Genomic DNA, 7,500 nt, shown 5'->3' on the forward strand with positions numbered 1-7,500 from the left:
GGGGGGTCACAGGGCCAGGCTGGCCCACTGGTAAGGCATCCCCCCCCCCAGGGCCTGGGGGTCAGAGGGTCAGGCTGGATCCCTGGTAAGGCATCCCCACCCAGGGCCTGGGGGTCACAGGGCCAGGCTGGATCCCTGGTAAGGCATCCCCCCCAGGGCCTGGGGGGGTGCAGCGGGTCCGGAGAAGAGAGGCCGGGTCTGGGGGTGAAGTGGGTTGTGGGGTGGGTGGTGGCAGCGGGTCCGGAGAAGAGAGCCCGAGCCCAGGGGTGGGGCGGAGAGTCCGGGGAAGGGAGCCCCCCAGGGCCTGGGGGTCAGAGGGCCAGGCTGGATCCCTGGTAAGGGAGCCCCCAGGGCCTGGGGGGTCAGAGGGCCAGGCTGGATCCCTGGTAAGGCATCCCCACCCAGGGCCTGGGGGTCAGAGGGTCAGGCTGGATCCCTGGTAAGGCATCCCCCCCAGGGCCTGGGGGGGTCAGAGGGCCAGGCTGGATCCCTGGTAAGGCATCCCCACCCAGGGCCTGGGGGGGTCAGAGGGCCAGGCTGGATCCCTGGTAAGGCATCCCCACCCAGGGCCTGGGGGGGTCAGAGGGCCAGGCTGGATCCCTGGTAAGGCATCCCCACCCAGGGCCTGGGGGTCACAGGGCCAGGCTGGATCCCTGGTAAGGCATCCCCCCCAGGGCCTGGGGGGGTCAGAGGGCCAGGCTGGATCCCTGGTAAGGCATCCCCACCCAGGGCCTGGGGGTCACAGGGCCAGGCTGGATCCCTGGTAAGGCATCCCCCCCCCCCCCCCAGGGCCTGGGGGTCAGAGGGTCAGGCTGGATGCCTGGTAAGGCATCCCCCCCCCCCCAGGGCCTGGGGGTCAGAGGGTCAGGCTGGATGCCTGGTAAGGCATCCCCCCAGGGCCTGGGGGGGGTCACAGGGCCAGGCTGGCCCACTGGTAAGGCATCCCCCCCCCCAGGGCCTGGGGGTCAGAGGGTCAGGCTGGATCCCTGGTAAGGCATCCCCACCCAGGGCCTGGGGGTCACAGGGCCAGGCTGGATCCCTGGTAAGGCATCCCCCCCAGGGCCTGGGGGGGTGCAGCGGGTCCGGAGAAGAGAGGCCGGGTCTGGGGGTGAAGTGGGTTGTGGGGTGGGTGGTGGCAGCGGGTCCGGAGAAGAGAGCCCGAGCCCAGGGGTGGGGCGGAGAGTCCGGGGAAGGGAGCCCCCCAGGGCCTGGGGGTCAGAGGGCCAGGCTGGATCCCTGGTAAGGGAGCCCCCAGGGCCTGGGGGGTCAGAGGGCCAGGCTGGATCCCTGGTAAGGCATCCCCACCCAGGGCCTGGGGGTCAGAGGGTCAGGCTGGATCCCTGGTAAGGCATCCCCCCCAGGGCCTGGGGGGGTCAGAGGGCCAGGCTGGATCCCTGGTAAGGCATCCCCACCCAGGGCCTGGGGGGGTCAGAGGGCCAGGCTGGATCCCTGGTAAGGCATCCCCACCCAGGGCCTGGGGGGGTCAGAGGGCCAGGCTGGATCCCTGGTAAGGCATCCCCACCCAGGGCCTGGGGGTCACAGGGCCAGGCTGGATCCCTGGTAAGGCATCCCCCCCAGGGCCTGGGGGGGTCAGAGGGCCAGGCTGGATCCCTGGTAAGGCATCCCCACCCAGGGCCTGGGGGTCACAGGGCCAGGCTGGATCCCTGGTAAGGCATCCCCCCCCCCCCCCCAGGGCCTGGGGGTCAGAGGGTCAGGCTGGATGCCTGGTAAGGCATCCCCCCCCCCCCCAGGGCCTGGGGGTCAGAGGGTCAGGCTGGATGCCTGGTAAGGCATCCCCCCAGGGCCTGGGGGGGGTCACAGGGCCAGGCTGGCCCACTGGTAAGGCATCCCCCCCCCCAGGGCCTGGGGGTCAGAGGGTCAGGCTGGATCCCTGGTAAGGCATCCCCACCCAGGGCCTGGGGGTCACAGGGCCAGGCTGGATCCCTGGTAAGGCATCCCCCCCAGGGCCTGGGGGGGTGCAGCGGGTCCGGAGAAGAGAGGCCGGGTCTGGGGGTGAAGTGGGTTGTGGGGTGGGTGGTGGCAGCGGGTCCGGAGAAGAGAGCCCGAGCCCAGGGGTGGGGCGGAGAGTCCGGGGAAGGGAGCCCCCCAGGGCCTGGGGGTCAGAGGGCCAGGCTGGATCCCTGGTAAGGGAGCCCCCAGGGCCTGGGGGGTCAGAGGGCCAGGCTGGATCCCTGGTAAGGCATCCCCACCCAGGGCCTGGGGGTCAGAGGGTCAGGCTGGATCCCTGGTAAGGCATCCCCCCCAGGGCCTGGGGGGGTCAGAGGGCCAGGCTGGATCCCTGGTAAGGCATCCCCACCCAGGGCCTGGGGGGGTCAGAGGGCCAGGCTGGATCCCTGGTAAGGCATCCCCACCCAGGGCCTGGGGGGGTCAGAGGGCCAGGCTGGATCCCTGGTAAGGCATCCCCACCCAGGGCCTGGGGGTCACAGGGCCAGGCTGGATCCCTGGTAAGGCATCCCCCCCAGGGCCTGGGGGGGTCAGAGGGCCAGGCTGGATCCCTGGTAAGGCATCCCCACCCAGGGCCTGGGGGTCACAGGGCCAGGCTGGATCCCTGGTAAGGCATCCCCCCCCCCCCCCCAGGGCCTGGGGGTCAGAGGGTCAGGCTGGATGCCTGGTAAGGCATCCCCCCCCCCCCAGGGCCTGGGGGTCAGAGGGTCAGGCTGGATGCCTGGTAAGGCATCCCCCCAGGGCCTGGGGGGGGTCACAGGGCCAGGCTGGCCCACTGGTAAGGCATCCCCCCCCCCAGGGCCTGGGGGTCAGAGGGTCAGGCTGGATCCCTGGTAAGGCATCCCCACCCAGGGCCTGGGGGTCACAGGGCCAGGCTGGATCCCTGGTAAGGCATCCCCCCCAGGGCCTGGGGGGGTGCAGCGGGTCCGGAGAAGAGAGGCCGGGTCTGGGGGTGAAGTGGGTTGTGGGGTGGGTGGTGGCAGCGGGTCCGGAGAAGAGAGCCCGAGCCCAGGGGTGGGGCGGAGAGTCCGGGGAAGGGAGCCCCCCAGGGCCTGGGGGTCAGAGGGCCAGGCTGGATCCCTGGTAAGGGAGCCCCCAGGGCCTGGGGGGTCAGAGGGCCAGGCTGGATCCCTGGTAAGGCATCCCCACCCAGGGCCTGGGGGTCAGAGGGTCAGGCTGGATCCCTGGTAAGGCATCCCCCCCAGGGCCTGGGGGGGTCAGAGGGCCAGGCTGGATCCCTGGTAAGGCATCCCCACCCAGGGCCTGGGGGGGTCAGAGGGCCAGGCTGGATCCCTGGTAAGGCATCCCCACCCAGGGCCTGGGGGGGTCAGAGGGCCAGGCTGGATCCCTGGTAAGGCATCCCCACCCAGGGCCTGGGGGTCACAGGGCCAGGCTGGATCCCTGGTAAGGCATCCCCCCCAGGGCCTGGGGGGGTCAGAGGGCCAGGCTGGATCCCTGGTAAGGCATCCCCACCCAGGGCCTGGGGGTCACAGGGCCAGGCTGGATCCCTGGTAAGGCATCCCCCCCCCCCCCCCAGGGCCTGGGGGTCAGAGGGTCAGGCTGGATGCCTGGTAAGGCATCCCCCCCCCCCCCAGGGCCTGGGGGTCAGAGGGTCAGGCTGGATGCCTGGTAAGGCATCCCCCCAGGGCCTGGGGGGGGTCACAGGGCCAGGCTGGCCCACTGGTAAGGCATCCCCCCCCCCAGGGCCTGGGGGTCAGAGGGTCAGGCTGGATCCCTGGTAAGGCATCCCCACCCAGGGCCTGGGGGTCACAGGGCCAGGCTGGATCCCTGGTAAGGCATCCCCCCCAGGGCCTGGGGGGGTGCAGCGGGTCCGGAGAAGAGAGGCCGGGTCTGGGGGTGAAGTGGGTTGTGGGGTGGGTGGTGGCAGCGGGTCCGGAGAAGAGAGCCCGAGCCCAGGGGTGGGGCGGAGAGTCCGGGGAAGGGAGCCCCCCAGGGCCTGGGGGTCAGAGGGCCAGGCTGGATCCCTGGTAAGGGAGCCCCCAGGGCCTGGGGGGTCAGAGGGCCAGGCTGGATCCCTGGTAAGGCATCCCCACCCAGGGCCTGGGGGTCAGAGGGTCAGGCTGGATCCCTGGTAAGGCATCCCCCCCAGGGCCTGGGGGGGTCAGAGGGCCAGGCTGGATCCCTGGTAAGGCATCCCCACCCAGGGCCTGGGGGGGTCAGAGGGCCAGGCTGGATCCCTGGTAAGGCATCCCCACCCAGGGCCTGGGGGGGTCAGAGGGCCAGGCTGGATCCCTGGTAAGGCATCCCCACCCAGGGCCTGGGGGTCACAGGGCCAGGCTGGATCCCTGGTAAGGCATCCCCCCCAGGGCCTGGGGGGGTCAGAGGGCCAGGCTGGATCCCTGGTAAGGCATCCCCACCCAGGGCCTGGGGGTCACAGGGCCAGGCTGGATCCCTGGTAAGGCATCCCCCCCCCCCCCCCCCAGGGCCTGGGGGTCAGAGGGTCAGGCTGGATGCCTGGTAAGGCATCCCCCCCCCCCCAGGGCCTGGGGGTCAGAGGGTCAGGCTGGATGCCTGGTAAGGCATCCCCCCAGGGCCTGGGGGGGGTCACAGGGCCAGGCTGGCCCACTGGTAAGGCATCCCCCCCCCCAGGGCCTGGGGGTCAGAGGGTCAGGCTGGATCCCTGGTAAGGCATCCCCACCCAGGGCCTGGGGGTCACAGGGCCAGGCTGGATCCCTGGTAAGGCATCCCCCCCAGGGCCTGGGGGGGTGCAGCGGGTCCGGAGAAGAGAGGCCGGGTCTGGGGGTGAAGTGGGTTGTGGGGTGGGTGGTGGCAGCGGGTCCGGAGAAGAGAGCCCGAGCCCAGGGGTGGGGCGGAGAGTCCGGGGAAGGGAGCCCCCCAGGGCCTGGGGGTCAGAGGGCCAGGCTGGATCCCTGGTAAGGGAGCCCCCAGGGCCTGGGGGGTCAGAGGGCCAGGCTGGATCCCTGGTAAGGCATCCCCACCCAGGGCCTGGGGGTCAGAGGGTCAGGCTGGATCCCTGGTAAGGCATCCCCCCCAGGGCCTGGGGGGGTCAGAGGGCCAGGCTGGATCCCTGGTAAGGCATCCCCACCCAGGGCCTGGGGGGGTCAGAGGGCCAGGCTGGATCCCTGGTAAGGCATCCCCACCCAGGGCCTGGGGGGGTCAGAGGGCCAGGCTGGATCCCTGGTAAGGCATCCCCACCCAGGGCCTGGGGGTCACAGGGCCAGGCTGGATCCCTGGTAAGGCATCCCCCCCAGGGCCTGGGGGGGTCAGAGGGCCAGGCTGGATCCCTGGTAAGGCATCCCCACCCAGGGCCTGGGGGTCACAGGGCCAGGCTGGATCCCTGGTAAGGCATCCCCCCCCCCCCCCCAGGGCCTGGGGGTCAGAGGGTCAGGCTGGATGCCTGGTAAGGCATCCCCCCCCCCCCAGGGCCTGGGGGTCAGAGGGTCAGGCTGGATGCCTGGTAAGGCATCCCCCCAGGGCCTGGGGGGGGTCACAGGGCCAGGCTGGCCCACTGGTAAGGCATCCCCCCCCCCAGGGCCTGGGGGTCAGAGGGTCAGGCTGGATCCCTGGTAAGGCATCCCCACCCAGGGCCTGGGGGTCACAGGGCCAGGCTGGATCCCTGGTAAGGCATCCCCCCCAGGGCCTGGGGGGGTGCAGCGGGTCCGGAGAAGAGAGGCCGGGTCTGGGGGTGAAGTGGGTTGTGGGGTGGGTGGTGGCAGCGGGTCCGGAGAAGAGAGCCCGAGCCCAGGGGTGGGGCGGAGAGTCCGGGGAAGGGAGCCCCCCAGGGCCTGGGGGTCAGAGGGCCAGGCTGGATCCCTGGTAAGGGAGCCCCCAGGGCCTGGGGGGTCAGAGGGCCAGGCTGGATCCCTGGTAAGGCATCCCCACCCAGGGCCTGGGGGTCAGAGGGTCAGGCTGGATCCCTGGTAAGGCATCCCCCCCAGGGCCTGGGGGGGTCAGAGGGCCAGGCTGGATCCCTGGTAAGGCATCCCCACCCAGGGCCTGGGGGGGTCAGAGGGCCAGGCTGGATCCCTGGTAAGGCATCCCCACCCAGGGCCTGGGGGGGTCAGAGGGCCAGGCTGGATCCCTGGTAAGGCATCCCCACCCAGGGCCTGGGGGTCACAGGGCCAGGCTGGATCCCTGGTAAGGCATCCCCCCCAGGGCCTGGGGGGGTCAGAGGGCCAGGCTGGATCCCTGGTAAGGCATCCCCACCCAGGGCCTGGGGGTCACAGGGCCAGGCTGGATCCCTGGTAAGGCATCCCCCCCCCCCCCCCCCAGGGCCTGGGGGTCAGAGGGTCAGGCTGGATGCCTGGTAAGGCATCCCCCCCCCCCCAGGGCCTGGGGGTCAGAGGGTCAGGCTGGATGCCTGGTAAGGCATCCCCCCAGGGCCTGGGGGGGGTCACAGGGCCAGGCTGGCCCACTGGTAAGGCATCCCCCCCCCCAGGGCCTGGGGGTCAGAGGGTCAGGCTGGATCCCTGGTAAGGCATCCCCACCCAGGGCCTGGGGGTCACAGGGCCAGGCTGGATCCCTGGTAAGGCATCCCCCCCAGGGCCTGGGGGGGTGCAGCGGGTCCGGAGAAGAGAGGCCGGGTCTGGGGGTGAAGTGGGTTGTGGGGTGGGTGGTGGCAGCGGGTCCGGAGAAGAGAGCCCGAGCCCAGGGGTGGGGCGGAGAGTCCGGGGAAGGGAGCCCCCCAGGGCCTGGGGGTCAGAGGGCCAGGCTGGATCCCTGGTAAGGGAGCCCCCAGGGCCTGGGGGGTCAGAGGGCCAGGCTGGATCCCTGGTAAGGCATCCCCACCCAGGGCCTGGGGGTCAGAGGGTCAGGCTGGATCCCTGGTAAGGCATCCCCCCCAGGGCCTGGGGGGGTCAGAGGGCCAGGCTGGATCCCTGGTAAGGCATCCCCACCCAGGGCCTGGGGGTCACAGGGCCAGGCTGGATCCCTGGTAAGGCATCCCCCCCCCCCCCCAGGGCCTGGGGGTCAGAGGGTCAGGCTGGATGCCTGGTAAGGCATCCCCCCCCCCCCAGGGCCTGGGGGTCAGAGGGTCAGGCTGGATGCCTGGTAAGGCATCCCCCCAGGGCCTGGGGGGGGTCACAGGGCCAGGCTGGCCCACTGGTAAGGCATCCCCCCCCCCAGGGCCTGGGGGTCAGAGGGTCAGGCTGGATCCCTGGTAAGGCATCCCCACCCAGGGCCTGGGGGTCACAGGGCCAGGCTGGATCCCTGGTAAGGCATCCCCCCCAGGGCCTGGGGGGGTCAGAGGGCCAGGCTGGATCCCTGGTAAGGCATCCCCCCCAGGGCCTGGGGGGTCAGAGGGCCAGGCTGGATCCCTGGTAAGGCATCCCCACCCAGGGCCTGGGGGTCACAGGGCCAGGCTGGATCCCTGGTAAGGCATCCCCACCCAGGGCCTGGGGGTCACAGGGCCAGGCTGGATCCCTGGTAAGGCATCCCCCCCCCCCCAGGGCCTGGGGGTCAGAGGTTCAGGCTGGATGCCTGGTAAGGCATCCCCCCCCAGGGCCTGGGGGTCAGAGGGTCAGGCTGGATGCCTGGTAAGGCATCCCCCCAGGG

The sequence above is a fragment of the Lutjanus erythropterus genome, unplaced genomic scaffold, assembly GCF_056507025.1.
Source record: "Lutjanus erythropterus isolate fLutEry1 unplaced genomic scaffold, fLutEry1.hap2 Scaffold_167, whole genome shotgun sequence".
NCBI classification, from domain to species: domain Eukaryota; kingdom Metazoa; phylum Chordata; class Actinopteri; order Lutjaniformes; family Lutjanidae; genus Lutjanus; species Lutjanus erythropterus.